Raw genomic sequence first — 18,394 nt, 5'->3', positions numbered from 1 at the left:
ACTTATCAATTGGAATTTTCCTAAAAAACTATCTACAGAGAGACTGTTCCGATTGGGAAGAAGCAAAAGAGAAGTGGGGCGCTACTTTTCATATGCGTCAAAGTGATTTGGACTCAATGGATTCCATTGAATTTCTTAACAACTGGCCAAAGCTTAAGGATTCTAGGGCTTCAGATCTGGTAAGTAAAAGACAATCGAAATTTTTACATGTTTTCAATTACAAAATTACAGATATATATTGACTTCGACAAACTGTACCCCGCAAAGCAAGATTTTCTGCTTTCAAAATGGGAAGACTTTAAAACAAAGATTGCCAACTATTATGAAGAAAATCTGACAAGTGCGCGCTGCAAAGAACAATTGGCCGATGCCAAGAAGACAAAAAATAAAGGTAAGTGTACAAGAGCTTTTATATAGACATATATGATAGATGTTGTTTAATCATCGGTTAAATATGTAAATTAATATTTAATTCCTTTTTCATTTTATTCTGTAAAATCTGACCTACCCAAGAACTTTAATTTTTCATTTCAATTTAATAATGAGATTTTTTAATTTCTCTAATAGATGCAGAAGACTATTTGTTCGCTATTTTATTGAATGGGGTTCTGCCGTCAAGTGCTCGGTTCAAGGACAACACAGGAGCAAAAAAACGCAAGAAGGCAACATTAATCGAATCGCAAGAAAGCTTTATTCTCCGATTGATAAATATTAATGACTATACCAACAAGGTATCTATGGTCATTAACAAATCATATGTCGCTGGTATGACTGTGCAGCCCTTCATAATTGTTGAAGGATACACTGATACAGACTTAAAGACTTTTTATATATATTTTGATAAAAATTTGATAAAACTTCCCACTTTGCTAGATTGTATAGACGTATGCTTTAAATTGTTTCAAGTTCTTAAACTAGATTATCCTTTAGCTTGCCGTGATTCTTGGCTTTTCATTCAACAATATTTTTACAACATTAATACAAAGTTCGATATTAAATCTCCAAATATTACTTCCTTGATAAACTATTTAAGCACTGCAAAATAAAGCAATCGTCAACATGGAGAAATACACATGTTTTCTGTGTAAAAAGCAAGTAATTAAACCTGAAGTACTTATTAAACATTTTAAAGAAGATCACCTTCTGACTAAGAAAAATCTAAAACTATGTTGCGTTGAAAATAACTGCAATCAAATTTTTTGTGATTTCAGAAATTTTCGAATTCACTTGGAAAGATTACATAAGTGTACTACAAATGAAAATACTTCTAATTTCGAAAAGTCAAACTCTAAAAATATTTTGAATAATTTTACTGTAAGTGAAATGTCTATTAATAAGGAAATATCTATTCTAAATGAATCTATAAATAATGAATGCTTTGTAAATGAAAATGTAAATAATAAGCAAAATGACAGTAATATTCGACGCTTAGAAAGTAAGATGAAAAGAGAGGCTTTAAAATTAGCTTTAGGTTTGTATAATGAAAACTTTATGCCGCGAAATCAAGTAATAGAAATTCAAAACATGATCAAATCCTTGCTTTTGACAGTCTCAGTGGCATTTTTAAGTTGTATTAATGATCAAAAAAGTAAAGAAGACTTTGACTGTATTCTGCATTTTTGCGAAAATCCTTTCATAGATATCCAAACTGAGCACAGAATGTTAAAGGTTTTGCATAGTTTACATTTGTTTGAATATCCAACAAAATTTATTATAAGCAATAATATAACTGACATTATCTGCAATGGAAATCCCACATTGGGGCCTAGTCCTGCCAGCATTTATATAATGCCACTAGAATTTACTTTTAAATCAATTTTTCAGTTGCCTAAACTCTTAGAGTATACCTTAGAAAATACGGAAAACTTATTGAAAGAAAACAGTTTAAGTAATTTTGTAAGTGGTCAAATAGTTAAGCTTAAAATGAATTTATATAAGTTTGATATAGTTCTTCCATACGTATTGTACTTCGACGATTTCCAAATCAATAATGCACTTGGCACCCACACTTTTTCAATATGCGGATGTTATTTGAATTTTCCATCCATGCCACAACATCTATTATCTAAATTAAATTATATTTTTCCAGTTTCATTTGTATCTTCAAAAAATTTAAAAGATGTTGGTAACGTTAACGCACTTTATCACCTTGTACGTGAATTGAAACAATTAGAAAATGGCATTGAAATCGAAACTGATGGAAAAGTTCGCAAAATAAGATTTATTCTTGGACTAGTTGTTGGAGACAATTTAGCCGTTAATACCATAATGGGCTTTGTTCAGTCGTTCAATTCAAAACGATTTTGTCGAGCATGCTCAAGAACAAAAATGCAAATGCAAAATGATGTGTGTGAAGTAGTAGAATCATTAAGAAACAAAGTTAGTTATGAATTGGATTTACGCAAAAACGATTTTCAAGAAACAGGTGTAAAAGACGTGTGTATATTTGATGATTTAACAAACTTTCATGTTACTGAAAACTTTTGCTTTGACATAATGCATGACATTTTTGAGGGTGTGTGTGCCTATGATGTTTGTAATATTTTAACATCGTTAATTAATGATAAAATTATAACTTTAGACGACATAAATGGGAGAAAACAACTCTTTAACTTTGGCGAAATCGAAATTGGAAACATTTCGAATCCATTAAATATTGCAAACTTGAAAAAATGTAATTTAAAAATGACTGCCAGCGAAGTACGCTCTTTCTTCACTTTCTTCCATTAATGATTGGAGATCTTGTTCCTATAACAAATAAGCATTGGAAACTTCTTACAGTTCTTCTTCAAATAATCGATATTCTTTTCAAATCATCTTTTATTGACGAAGATTTATGTCGCTTAAATTTTTTGGTAAAAAAACATCATAGTAAATACACTGAACTATATGGTGCATTAAAACCGAAACACCATTTTATGGTACATTATAAAACTGCCATAAAAATGTGTGGACCACTTAAATATTTATGGACGATGAGGTTTGAAGCAAAGCATAAGGAAGCAAAACTATATTTTAATAATATTACTTCTAGAAAAAATCCGCCATACACAGCTGCATTAAAAGCAAGCATCAAGTTTTCAAAATTTTTGTTTGATAATGATAATGGTATTGAACCTATTCATAAAATATTAGGTGTTGAAAGCCAAAATGTAATCGAAAAAGCTCATATTATTTTATTTGCAAATCACGGCATAGATTTAGAAAGTTGTGTATTTGCTAATGACATTATTTATAAGGGAACACAGTATAAAAATAGTTATTACCTAGCTGTAAGAAGCATATCTTTTGAATTATATAAAATTATTTATTTTATAATTCATAACGAAAAAATGTATATTGTTTGCAACTCAATTAATGTAAAAGGCTTCGATCATCATTTTCAATCATATGAAGTTGGCGCCAAATGTACTGAAGCATGCCTTAAACCAATAAATGATTTTACAAGTCCACCTTTACATTTATATAGATTAAACAACTCTAAAACATATGTTCGCGAAAAGCATATATAATCAAAAAGATTATTTTCTTTTGTAATTATAAGAATATAAATAAACGGAAATAATTCCTAATAATTAATAAAACGCTTAAATCTTATTTGAATATTTTGGGTCTTACAAATAAGAATAATTCTTCTTAAAATTTTAAGAACTTTGGTCTCACTTTTAGAATTGTTGTCTTGGGATATTAATAGTTTTTTGTCTATAAATAAGAATAATTGTTCTTACAATTTTAAGAAGTTTAATCTTACTTTAAGAATTTTTGTCTTGAGTATTCAAAACTCTTTAGACTACAAATAAGAATAATTCTTCTTAAAATTTTAAGAAGTTTATTCTTATTTTAAGATTTGGGATCTTGAGAATTTAAAACTGCTTGGTCTATAAATAAGAACATTTATTCTTAAAATATTAATTCGTTTTAATCTTATACTTATATTTTTGGTCTTGTAAATATAAGATTTTTTTATCTTATTAATAAGAACATGGTCTTATATAAAATGTTCTTAAAATCAAGATGTGTTCTCTTAATTTAAGATTTTCATGTTCTCGACGCCTTTTTTAGACCAAAAATCTTAGTTCTGAGACCAAAATCTTGATTTTAGAACATTTTTTTTATCAGTGTAGTTAATTCTATCCATAACCTTTTTATAAGCCAGCTCTTTGCCCTTTTTGCAATATAAAATATCAAAATCAGTCAGGGAACATTTAAGTTTCCCCAAATTAGCAGAACAGCTGAGAACTTGACATTTTGAAGCATTTGACTTTTGCTAATGACTCATTCAACCCCAATTCGGGGGATCATCCGCACATCTGGAGAGGCCATAAACCACAATAGATTAATGCAGCTGTCAGACCCAGACCCAGACCCATTCTGCCCCACTTGTGGTTGTCTTACAAATTTCATCTGTCAACTTACAATGCCCCACCGTTTCTTAGCACCTCTCCCATGGAATTTCTATATGCCGTAAATCGTTTAAACTTTCAGCGTTGACGCCCACTTGTTGAATGCAAGAAATTATGTTATTAAGTCGGCAACAATTTATTTAGTTTAGTGCACTTGTCATTATATATAATTTATAAATTACGAGGGGAGACTATGACACCATCTATATAATCATATTTATGTTTCGAGTCGAAACTTTGACGCGTGGGCGACGCGACGTTCAAAAGGTCTCAGATCTGTGTAAAAATAATTGAGCAGCTCATGAATGTCATCATATTGCTGGGGGAGCTGTTGCAACTCTATAAAGATTACAAGATGGCTTTTAAAGTGCCATAAAAAACACACAAAAATTGTGTCGAACTTGCTCTGACTTTTGACTTGCTAGAAAAAGAATATCTACTCAAACGTTTAATATGCTGTTCAATGACCATAAAATGTCAAATAAAGACCATTAAGAGATGTAGCTTCAATGCCGCCTTTGCTGTTAATTTGCCTAAATAAACCTCATTAAATATGCTGACCAACAAATGGCCAATGGCCAATGATCAGAGACGCTAGCCTTTTCAACGGCAACAAATAAAAAAAATATAATTAATCATCATTATTGGCGAGCCAATCCCACAAATTATGTTGTCACATGCAAAAGTTGCGCATACGCCACGTTTACCCTCTCCATTCGTACTTATTATTGTTGAGTTTTTATTTTTTTCTTTTCTCAACAGTTTTCATCATTTTTGGGCTTCTCATTCACGCGTCTCTAACAGGATTATGTCGCACGCAACATTAGCGACGATTCCACTAACCAAAATCCTGTCTACCTGGCTGCTTCCCTTTCCCTGTGTCCCTTTGCTCTTTTCTCAAGCGTTGCCTAATTTGTCGTCTCTCCCTTGACTTCTCCTCTCTCCTCGCCTATTTACAATTTCTACCTGTTTTTCGAGCAGCGTTTTTCACAGCGTGTGTTAATTTTGTTGGAATTTTCGCTTGATTATGTCCACATGCATTTCAAATACGTTGTTGTTATTGTTGTGTCTCTGCTCAACCCGCTGCTCTCCTTTGTTGTGCTCGGCTACGATCGATTATTGATTTAATTAATTATCAACGCGCTGTGTGTGTTTTATTATACATTCATTTGCCTGTGCCGTAGATAGTTTTGTTGAAAAAATATTAATAAATTCTATGTATCCAATACAAATGTGTCTCTGCGAATGGCTTCATTGCATTTTGTAGTGACCCCCAACCGTCTTCAGCCCAAGGAATATTTCAAGATTCTCTCGATTGTGGTATAAGCAGCTGCTCTAGTAATTTATTTATTTTATCTATAAATACGGAATTTTCCATAAGATTGTGAGTCGTATTTTAGGTTAATAGATTGTAAAGTAACTTCTTGAATAAAATTATAATAAATCTATAATTATACATATTTTACATTTAGATTTTAGTTTAGTGAAATAAATTTGATAGATGGTAAATTTAACAATAGATAATTTGACTATTGAATTAAAAAATATTTCTGTAAGACCTCATAACTTCTAAAGTAAATAGTAATAAATTACCAATTTAATCTAAAAAAAAAAAAATGGCACTATTTCTCATTAGGTTCTAGTTGTTGTCGTTTCAGTAAATTTGAAACTTTTCCTTTCATAGTCTGTGCTTAAACGTGTTGACAACTTGTAAATGAAGAGAAATGTTTTAAAAATTGTCTGAAGACGCCTCTTCATAAAGCCCTTTTGAGCATGTGCCCAAGTTATTTATTTAAATTAAAATGCAGTTCGCGAGTCAAAGATACTTGTAGCAGACAAAGACGACAGCTACAATACCAATTGCAATTTTTGCTGCTGCCCACTCGCCACTTGCCTCTTTCTACTTGCTACTTGCCACTTTACAAGCCAGCTCTTTGTTGTTGTCCCCGTTCGTGCCGTTACATGCATAAAGCATGGCCTCTGTGTACACGCAAATTTATTGCTGATAAATTGTTAGCTTGTTTTGCGAAAGGAGTTGAGGGGCAGGCCTTTCTTATAGCGCATTATTATGGAATTGCCAGTGTTTAGGCGCAAATTGCACTTGCTTTAATTAGCAGCTAGAGAGTCATAAAGAGTCATGGAGTCATTGAGTCAGTCGGGCCAGCTGCATCGTGTTGTCGATTTCAATCAAAACCAATTGATTTTAATTGAATCGTGCACACCAACGTAAAGCATAGCATATGAAGAGATTGCACTTGGCTTCTATTAACCGAAATTTAGATGTTTGGCTCTTATTTCACAACATAGTTCAAATATGAATAACTTAGAAATGCGGCAGAGATGTAGAAATCTAATCAGACCAACAGCAGCTGAGTTAAAAGAGGTCAGGGATTGCAATAGATGGAAAACATAAGATAATGCTTGTAGAAGCTGAATTACCAAAGCACAGAATTTTATAGCATTTATTATTTTAAGAAAATAATAATAATAGATAAATCACATAATTGAATATCTTTTAATTTTCCGACTAAAAAATATTAATTCCTTGTAAAACTCATCTTTATTAAGAAAGGTTCAGATGTTAATGACGTCAACAAAACAAAGAAATCAATCTTCAACATACTATATTGTGTCAAATTAATTTGTAGAAACTGAACAAAGGCAAAGCGGAATAAACGAATACATCAAAAATTATTAAAAATTCATTAGGGAGCGTATAAAACAATTAATAAGCTAGAGATTTGAGATGAAACGTAGAAAATCGATGGAAATAAAATCAATGAACGCGTTCCGGACATTAGGCCAACAGTGGGCGTGGGGCGTGGCCAAAGTGAGGGGCCAACATTATTTTATCATTTTACGGAAGGCAAATCGAGAAATGCGCAAAATGCGAGACTCGGAGCCAAAACAGACGGCCCACTTGATGGGAACGTTGAAAATGCTTCACTGTAGATTCCTTTACTTATCTGCCATTCGTTTCTGGCCAAACCAAATAAACAAGTCGATGGAGAAGAGGAAGAACAAAGACTTTGAGACTTGAAGAACAACCACCTCGAGCCCCTTACCACTAATTGAGTGCGCAAATAAAAAAGATTGCTCTAGGAGTGGGCACTTGTGGTTCTAGCACTTTGATTAAATTCCCCTCTCATTCCTGTTGCCCCGGGCCTGTTCTGGTTGACATCCTCCTCATTCTGATGATGGTATTCAACCAATTAACGGCATATTGAGTTTAGAGACGATCTTCAGTAAAAAGTTGGATAGTGTATACAAGAGAGCAAGAGAGTGCCTCATTTGTTTGGAGTGCTGTGGCAAGAACTTGACCACAGGAAGCAGCCATTAAAATATTTGCAATAACGATGGAGACAGATGGAGAGGGCAGTGCGGAGCTGGGAAGACGGCAAGCTCGTTCTAGGCCAAAAATAACTTGGGATGAAAATACAGAGCCAACAGCGCATTCCTTGGCCCAACAACGTGCAACGTGAATTTATGAATCGTTCAGCCTGAATGAATCTTTTGCTTGGGTGTCTGCCTTGGCCTCCAACTCAGTCTCAGTCTCATTCTCAGTCTGAGACTTGGACTGTAGCTCGATCTTCGTCTTCGTCTACGTCTACGTCTCTGTCTCACTCCATCCTTCTCTCTTGTGTCTTTTATGTTGCCAGGCGACGATCTTTGCTTTGGCTTTTGGGGCGTTTACAACGCTTTGGTATCTTGTATTTATTTAATTGACGTTTGAACGTGTTGGTATTATAAAATAGCCACAGATCGAAAGCCCACAACCACAACCACATCTACATCAGAGCAGGTCCAGGACCAGGTCCAGATCCATACTTTGGCTTTACTCGGGGGGCAATTATGACTGCATCTGGGCGTTGCTGGACATGCATGTGGGGGCAATAGATCGACATCGTCCATTGACGTGTTTTCTGTTTGGATTGCAGTACGTGCTGGCAGTCTAATTAGGCCCTGGTACTAGGCGTTGCCAATGCATTGCCTGGGTGTTAGTTTATTAAGCCTGCAGTGCGTTCTTAATAGGCTGAAATATGCCAAAGATGTGCTAGGGCCATACCTATTACAGGACAATGTGGAGGTTCCAAGGTCTACCAAGAACATTTACTATGAATCTCTGAACAAATGACAATGAAAAATATTTGCCATATTTAAAAACAATTGTTGGAAAAATATCTAGACACAGAGAAAATTTGTATTGAGATGAAATATTCTAGAATATGGTTTAATTATTTATTATTTCTGTAAATCAAAGTTTTAAGATTATCTTGTTATAAATCAATAAATGTTATAATTTCCAACTTATAATGTTACAATAGAGGAAATAACTCAATCTGAACGTAACTTAAAATATATCCATCAAATAATTCGCTTTTCTAACCATTATATTTGAGAAACTCACAAGTTCTTACTCATGTAATCCTCAGTTTACACATATTTTGCAAGATCATCGACCTGACCATCGATTAATAAAAAATATTTATTTCAATTCTCTCACGATAAAAATGTCACTGAAATCTATTTCCAAAATAAAAAACAAACACTGAAAACGCAGGCAATAAATAAACAAGTTTATGCCCCAATTGAAAAGCCATTAAAAACGAGTCTAATTTGCAGGCTACCAGAGACAGACAAAGGTAGAGCTGGAAACAAATACCGGACGTGATTGGATGATAGACAACTATTTTGTAGAACAATCAATGGGCTATTCAGAGTGGAATTCACACAACCAGCTCCCACAGAGATAGAGAGAGAGAGAGAGAGAGAGAGAGAGACCATGGACCAAAAATTAAGTTGTAGCACTAACAAAGAGCAGCCCAACCGGCTGTCCCAGAGACCAGACCCATACCCAGTTCAGATCAGTCTCTACTTCGGGTCCAGTCTACTGATAAGATCATCGCAGCCGCTCTAATAACAGCCAATGATGTGAGCAACGACGACGACGATGCTTTAGGATATGACTTGGCAAATTTGTGTGTTATTAACAGAACATTGCCGAACCCGAGAGATCTTTGAGATCCGATTAAAACCATTAACACTTTTTGAAGCCGCTTGATGGAAATAAATATTGTCGACAATTATAAAATCAAATAAAAATTTTTTGTTGTTTTTTTTTTCGATGATGTTGAAGAAGAGAAATGTAAACAGTTTTGTTTTCTACATATTTGTTTCTTTGCTTTGACTCACCAACAAATCGACAAAAATTGTTGTGCGTATTTCTTAACAATTTATTGCTTATAGACAGGTAATTAATTCATTAACACTTTTAACGTATCAATACGAGTACAATAAACAGGAAAATCTATTTCTTTTTCTGTTCTGGCCACAGCTGTGCCTTGGTTGTTGATCTACGAGTAAGGTAATTCCGAATTATGCTATGACTCAATAGTTTTTGCTTTAAATTATATAAATACATCTATAAGCACTTTGGATTTAAGTAAAGTCTCCCCTAAAATATAAATACTTAAAGGAAACAAAATCTTTCAACGATCGGTTCACATAATGTTCGTGCTCTAGCGACCTTCACTTGTTAGCGTGATCTTCTCATCGAAGCTGTCATCGCACTGAGGTGATTTTTGCATTTTAGCATTAATTTGTATTTTATAAATATAAAATAATCAAACTTTGTACAATCTTATAAATACATATCGATGATTTCACAAGCTTGCTGTATTTTTCGCAATACACAGCTGATTTTCAGCAATTAGCGATCTGTGAAAATCACAGCTAGATAACAATAATTTCTATTGAAAGTGCTAGAAATCATATACAAATGATAATAATAAGTCTACTTATTTGATTATTATCTTAGATCACTAAGTTCTTATTTATAGAAAGAAGTTCTTCTGTATTGTATTCATCTTTAGCAATTCAACTTTATTTACTTTCTGAACCAACATTGAATCGCCTTTGGATTACACTCCATTCGTGCCGTTTTTGTAACCATTATCCTGTCCCATCTACAATGCATTAATCAAATGTCTATCATATCGCTATACATTGCCATTAAAAGCATTTTTTCATATTTATTTCGTTTCCGTTGCGACCCGAAAAGCGAGAAAACGCCTCAATTGGCAGTTGGGGCAAAATGGGAAAGAGCTATAAAAACTAATCCTGAACCATTAACAGGCGCACACTCAATGGACTGTTGAGATTATTATTAGTCCTCATCATGCAATATGCTGATGAAAAGGTGGCCCACGGGCATCTGGGAAAAAGGTGTGTGCTAATCACAAAAATCTGTAACAAGAAAAAAATAGTAGAAAAAAGGTAGTTGGGTTACCAGGAAGGGGCGTTGCTAAATCCATAACAATGGCCTCAAAGGATAATGCGTAACGCATAATGAGTGTATTGAGAGTTCAGGAAAAGAAAATAATCAAACAATGATGTGAAGCGTGTGGCTGCAGATACTTATTTGGGAATTTGCGGTGCGATGCCGCAACTAATGTGCCCCGAAAAATACAGCGCAACGAATCGAGTCAAGAGGTGCGCCCCATGCGACAGTTTTCCAGAGGTATCTGATTGACAGTCCGGGGCCAGAAAGACAACAGAAAATGTGTCAATTTGCAGTAATCTAATCTGTGTGCGGTCTGCTCGAAACGCCTGGACATGTATAATTCTTGAATGGAGAAAAGAAAAAACAAAACTCAAGACGAGGAAATTCCAATGAATTACGAGCGCTATACCATACTGTATTTAATCAATTATATATATTTTATATTGTTATCTCTACTGCTTGTGTGACGTTTTGTTTGTACAAATCGATCACAAAATTGTCGAATGTTGCACCCTAAATAAAAGGGAAAGTGGCACAGAGACCGAGGGTGGGGGATTAACTTGAAATATCCCCAATTAGCTGTACACATAAATCATCGAATAGTTTTTGTACGTTATTCTACGGAAGTTCCAACAACTTGCCCTGATTTGGGTTAAAGATCTGTTGTCATCGATAGCCGAGTTCGAGTTCGTGCTGATAAACGAGTTGTCAAAGTGTGTTTTTGAGGGAAAGTACTTGAGATACTTTGGCATAAAGGCGCCTGTTGCATCGAGAGATACAAATACAAAGATACAAATGTATATATACTGAAATAAAGACATCATTGCGAATTAAAAGAAACTCACAAAAGTACAGACCATACACCTGAGACAAAAGCTTAAAGAAATCAAGACAGAAATGTATCTCTGCTGAAATTAAGTTATTTAACAACTCCAGTTTAGTTAATTGATACTTTCTGGTTAAACAAAGCCAATCTTTAGTTTATAAAGTTGCATATCTTGTTGCAAAATTGAGAACTGCACGGGTATCTAAAATAAAGAAATTCCGGAGGCTTTCTTTGTCTGTGCATTGTAGGCAAGTGCTTAAAAAGACATAAATTAAACACTCGGCTACCTGTCATCATCATTCGCAGCATCATCATCTTCCCATAATCGTAATCATCACCATACTCGACATCATCATCATCATCATCATCATCATCATGGTCGTACTCAACGTTGTCGTGTCGGCATCAAAGCTTTGATTTCAACAGGGCTCCTCTCTTTTTGTTCTTGTGTCGAGAGTGTGTTGTGGTTATTGTTGTTGCTGTTACTGTTGTCGATGTTGTTGTTGCTCTTATGTATCCTACAGCTAACAATTAAGTCTAAAGTGTAGCTACACACACGTTGCAAGCAGACGACAAGAAAACTTTGTAACAAATTTCACAATAATTACGCATAGAAAGAAAAATGCGAACATGGTAGCATATGTTGCATATATATAAATGTGTACATATCCCAACTTCGTTGTGCAGTGTACTACACTTTGTGTGTGGTGCCATTGTCAAAGCCAAAGACTCCCATTGCCGGCATCATAGTATAAAATAAAATGCGTTTTTAATTTGCAGATGCGCGTAAAGCAAATAAAAAAAAAACAGAAAAAAACGAGCATATAAAAATGAAAAAAAAAAGAACTTGGCATGTTTCTCGTTTTTATTGTCGCCGCGATGGTATGGAAATTATTTGCGAGTGGCAAAAGGTATCCCAGGACAGGGGCTAAAGGAGAAGGGGTGGGGATACTGCACCGTGACCACCTGCCGCAGTTTGACTACAACACATACAACATACTCATAGGTAGACAGCTGCAGATACGACAAATGTAGCTAGGTGCCTTCCGCATAGTCGAAGCATTAATACACTGCAAGAGAATCGCAGAGAAAGGCAGTATAAACTGAGAAAGTCGGAGAGAGACATGTTGTTGTTACTGTCTTTCGAATCTTAAGCTAAAGTGCGGTGATATCGAACTAATTTATTTGATTTATGATAACTGCCGAGAAAAGTTTCACCCAGAGCTTGGGAAATTAAAAATAAAAATTCTAGAGAAATATACTTGTTAATTTGATTGGAAATTTAAAACATTATTAAATAATTGATGTAGCTTATGAGATTTTAAGAGTCGCATGAAAATTGTATAAGCTTAGGAAATTAAATTAAAAGAAAAGAATATGACTCAAGGAAATTATTGAACGAGATAGGCTTTGATTTTAAAAGGAATTGAAGAGCCTAAAGGGGAAATAAATTGCAACAATACAAGAAGAAGTGTTTACTTATTAATAAGCTATCATAAGAAATAAGTGAAAATTAAATTGACAGTCATATTTTATAGCTGCTTTCCTAAAAGAAGCATATTAAATTGATAAAAGTTCCATTTTATTATCTAAATTCTAGATAGAAAGGTTATTTTTTTATGAGTTTACAGATAGATTCAACATAGTTTCAAGTATTTATAGGATAGCTCAGTAATCTCATGAGTAAGCTATAGATCTTGTGGGTATTTACAAGCCATGTAACTCGCTATCAGTTGCATATCCTACACAATTCCAATCCAACTGACTGCCAAGTAGCGCATACGATGAGAGCTGTGCGTAAGTGTTGCACAAAACCTATCTATCTTTATGGCCAAGGTAGATAATGTGGCCCAGGCAGACAGTCAAACAGTCAAAGAGTCGCGTCTAGAACGGGTGCTCATGGCATGCCTCAAATGCCAGCACAAAGGCGAATGGAAAATAAAAAAATGAGTAAAGAGAATTCCCAGTCCAAGTGCAAGTCGCAGTCGCATTCGCAGTCGCAGTCACAGTGTCTCAGTGTCAGTCGAATAAGCCGTGGGTAATGAAATATTGCCATGTGCCAGCGCCTGCGCCTGTTGACTGACTGCAACTGCTGACTCCTGGCGACAGTCGCCTTCTCCTCCTCCTTTTTGTCTCCTCTTTTAGTATTTGCCCCTTTGACGCTTTGGGCAAATGTTTGCCGGCAACAGCTGCTGTCGGTGCTGCTGTTGTCGCTGCTGTTGTCGCTGCTGCTGCTGTTGTTGGTGTAGGTTGACAAACAAACATGCCAGCGCATAAAACAAGAACAAGAACAAGAGCCAAGCAAGCCGTTGCAAAGTCAAGCGAGGCGGCACTTGAATGCTGCCTCCTTGGGTTGCACTTGAAAGCAGCACAAGTTCCGCTGCCTCACCTGCCTAAACAGCAACCCCAACACCCTTTATAGCCCCTCATCGCATACGGCAACCATTGAGAATTGTATGTAGTAGACATGACCAAAGCCAACTCGAGCCATACGAAATTCGCATTCACGTTTTGGCTTTTTACCTTTGCGCCTATTTATCATCAAATGCAGCACGGAGTGGCAGCCTGAAAGCCAGGCGACAACGACGCCGACGCCGAGGCCGAGGCAGCTGCTTGAAAGGAAGCTAAATAAAGGTATGTTCTGCCGTGCAAAGTCGAAGTTTAAATACCCTAACAAAATGCAAGTAAGCAAATAAAGCACACCAATCTAAAAATGTCGCTTCTTTCTCGTTAATTTTTAATGAGTCTCTGTTTTCTTAGATTAATTGAGATTGGATAATGAAGCAGTTAAGTCTGGGAATATATTAATACTAACTTTAAATTAATTTCATTTTTCATAGATATTTATAGAGTCCCTATCTCATAAATTCTCTGCCTTAGGCTAGACTTGGATATATTAACTAGATCTTTATAGCATAAGTACTTAATGTAATTCAAAAGCCTTTTACAATCAATTTTATGATACTTTTGAGCCCCTGCAGTGTATATCTAAAGTCTGAGTCGCAAGGGAAGCATCTAAAAATGAAGTTGCCATGCAAATGCACTGGAATAAAGAACCCAACGACTCCATCGTCGACATGTGATACCATTTAGCCTAAACTGCGACTGCGATTGGAACTGGGACCGGGACTGGAACAGGCCTTCTTTTGAACCAAAAAAAGAAGCTGGTGCAATCAGGCAAAATTGTTGCCAACTGTGGCACCGACTGTGCTCCGTTGCACATTCTCTGGAATGTGCTCTCCCTCCGACTCCTGCTCTTCAGCATAGCGTGAGAAAGCAAAATATTGATTCAGAGACGACGCTGGCGATATGCAAAGCGCGATTAAATTCCTGAATTCCAGGCACCGAAAAACCGGCTTCCGATCAAGAGTCGAAAGAGGTGCTAAATGAAGTTCTTAATTAAGTGCGAGTGGCAGATGTTGGAGCAGAGCAATCTTACAAAATAATAAAAAAAAAAAAAAAGAAATAAGGATTGCTTTGGAATTAAAATGGGATGAGTTTTGGTTTTATATCGGAGTTTGAGTTGGGGGAACGAGTTTTATTGACAGATCGTTAGCTCGAGCTGCTGTTTGATTGCATTTATTGCATAATTTGTTAATGAATGGAAAGTCATGACACGCTTCGGGGCGAAAAATGACAAATTAGCAACATAATTGCTTGGGTTCCAAGCCAAACACCTCAAAATTTGTGGTACGTGGGAAAGGAATGTTGCTCGCCTTTTCACTGAAACTTCAAGCCAAAGAATTGACAAAGAAGATAACAAAGTTTGTGACTAGACACTAAATATAATCAAAGTGTTATTTTATTTACCAGATTGATTCACAAAGACAAGTAGTTATGATTTGTAGTCTATAATTATATAGGAATGTAAATCAATATACATACTCGGGAGATCCCAATATATATATTCATTAATCATAGAATCTGATTCAGAAATTATTAAATAAGCAAAACTCAAGTATTCTATAACTTCAACAAACCATCTACCATATACTTGTCCTCATGTTGAAAAGTTTTGTGTCCCCTCAAATGAAACCTCCTCTTACTCATTTGCTGAACTAACTTATCTGCAGTCTCATAAATTACAATTTAATTAACATTTTCCACATGCCACGCGAAAAAAGAAGCCCAGAAAAAAAAACTATCAAGAGTGCTATAAATAATAAAAGAAAAAGAAACTGAAAACTGATTATGATTAGTACTCGTAGAATGAAAAGGAGGAGGAGAAGTAGCCTCGATCTTCATAATTAAGCGACATTTGCGGCATGACATGCAACAAGAGGCAGATTAACATAAATTTTAAGACGTCATTAGAGGTCGACTCAAGGGAATGGACGAGGGGTAGGCCAAGTTTTATGGGGCGCAACAAAGTCGTTGAAGTACCCAACACCTGTCCGAAATTCTCCGAGTTATAAAAAAATATAAATTATTACGATTATTATGCACTTGACAGACAGGCAGGAGACAAAACAAGGCACAAGAGAGTTGCCACTCAAAGATCGTGTGAAGCGTTGGCGTACGATGATCATAATTGTTGATATTTATCTATAGACCAAAGACCTCAAGTCTTCAAGTCGCTTCTCTAATTATTAGCGCTAATTCTTTGTGATGTGAGAGGCAGACAAATCTTTTGAGAGTTGTTATTGTTTTCAGTTTGTAGTTTTTTATTTTGATTGAAAGATGTGCCTAATTGATAGTCGAGCACTCGCACGAGTCTTCAAGACCCCAAAGACAACTCCGGGACAACTCGAGACTCGACTCAGACCTCAAGTGCGTGTCATTGTGTAATTTGGCTTGATTATTATTAATTTGCAGACGCCGTCGACGTGGACGGTGCGGGTAATTGTTTTGAGGAGGTTTCTTTCAACCGCAGGCCAAAATATTTATTTGCTTTGCTAATGGAAACGGAGAGAGAGGGAGAGACGAGGTACAGGAAATGGAAAACATTCAATAGAACTTACATACGTTAAATAAGCACAATCTGGAGACTTACCTGTAAAGAGAGTAAAAAGAAAATTGTTTTAAATTCAGGTTATAAAAGCACAATATCACATATAAAAAAAAGTAGTTGGGGAGCAGATTCTTCTTTTTGTATTTATTCTTGAACTTTTTTTTATTATTCTTTTCTTACTTTCTATTGTTGGCTTTGGTATATTTGGATCTTTGACTAAATGTATTTGATAATCTTTTGTGGTTTGAATAGTTATTTTGGTTTGTTTATTTTTTTTTGGGTTTCTTTTTGTTTGACTGGAATGTTGGTAACTTATGACTTTTGCTGATTTCTTTCTCAACTTATCTCATATTTAACTCACGTGTAGTTTTCATGGAACTCAAAAAATAATTTATACAAAACGCAGTTCGCTGTTCTTGCCCCCTTTGGACTTCCTTTATTAGCGGGCTCATGTATTTCCGACTCCGCCTCCTCCTACGACTTCATCTCTTCTATCCTTTAGCGGCTTCTACAGACAGGAGCTGCACTTTGTGTGTATGTGGTGTGTGTTTGTGTAAACAGTAATGTAAATTTCACAGAGCCAGACTCAAGAGACAGAGATTTGTACTTTACCATGATGATTGTGCAGGGCACAGAGCCTCGCAGTCAATTGACGCTTTGTTTTATAACTTCCACGCCATAAGATAATAAACAACAGTTTCGATCGCTATATCTTTCTTTCATTTTCTCTCTCTCACTTTTTCTCTATCTCACTGTCATGTCGTAGAAGGCTTCTTTCTCGTTGCAGTTTTGGGCTGCTTAGGTAGTTTGTAGACCTTTGAACGACGACGACGATGAAGAGTCTTGTTGCAGGTTCAGAAGGCGCCGACAACAACGACAACAAGAACTGAAAACCACCAAAGGTGATGACTGCTGTAATTGTTGTTGTTTCTTGGTAAAAGGTGTTGTACACACACAGATATACACATGGGATTTACATTTCCTTACCGCAACACCTTACCAAGTGCTCCTCCGACTCTTCATTCGGTTTGTCTGTGAAATTTGTTGAAGTTGCTTTTTGACTCTTAAGGTGCAAGAGGTTCAGGATAGGGTGAAGCTACAGAGCTACCACACAAACAGAAACAGAAACAGACGTTTGAGTCTCCGGCTATGCACTTTGAAGTTGGATTTACGCTTAAGCTGGGTAGCAACATCGCAACAACACTCTACACTTTTCTTCACATAAGCAATTTTATCTTAAGATTTCCAAACTGAAACAATGACCGAGCTTGTTAAATTGCCCAAAATGTTTTGAAATATAAATTGTATATTATTTAACGACAGAATATTTTTTTCTAGCTTAAATAATAATTTACCACAGAATTTTCATGCTACTATCTCGTTGTATATGTGGATTTTAGATTTCAGATAGTATATATTCTTTATATTCTTTTTAAAATAAAGTATTAATAAGCTTTCTAATAAGAATGTACCGTTTTGAAAACATTTCATTTTATATTGTACTGTAATTTCTTTAACCTTCTCTAAACTTACAGGATCCTATGATAAGATCTTCTACAATTTCTTTCTTTATAATCCACTACTATTAATTAAATCCTATAATATTTTACAACTTCCAACTTTTTATAAAAATTTTGTATATGATCCTAAGACTTTTCTCTTTATTTTTTACCTTTCCACTTGTTTTGACATTTCACTCCTTTCATAGTTAATTATTTATTATATTATACGAGTATAACCCAATTTATTATCCTTTTTCTCTTATTAATTTTGTCCTTCTACCCCTCTTCTGCATCTACGGCAAAATTCCACTCTCTGATTTCTCTGTTGCATCAAAAAATCTTACAAATCTCTGGCAATTTACTTCAAAAAGTGGAGCACAAATCGCCAGCATTTAGCATTGTCCAAGACGCCTTTCAACAGTCCACAAA

General features: G+C 35.3%; 1 protein-coding gene across 1 annotated transcript in view; it reads right to left on the bottom strand.

Annotated features, from left to right (window-relative positions):
* The window catches only part of LOC117786546 (glypican-6), a 51,302-nt gene that overhangs the window by 20,954 nt on the left and 11,954 nt on the right, over positions 1–18,394 (bottom strand). The gene's annotated exons all lie outside the window — the stretch shown is intronic.

The sequence above is a fragment of the Drosophila innubila genome (genome assembly GCF_004354385.1).
Source record: "Drosophila innubila isolate TH190305 chromosome 3L unlocalized genomic scaffold, UK_Dinn_1.0 0_D_3L, whole genome shotgun sequence".
Lineage (NCBI taxonomy): Eukaryota > Metazoa > Arthropoda > Insecta > Diptera > Drosophilidae > Drosophila > Drosophila innubila.
Note: the sequence above shows the minus strand (reverse complement) of the source record. Positions and strands in the feature narration are given on the sequence as shown.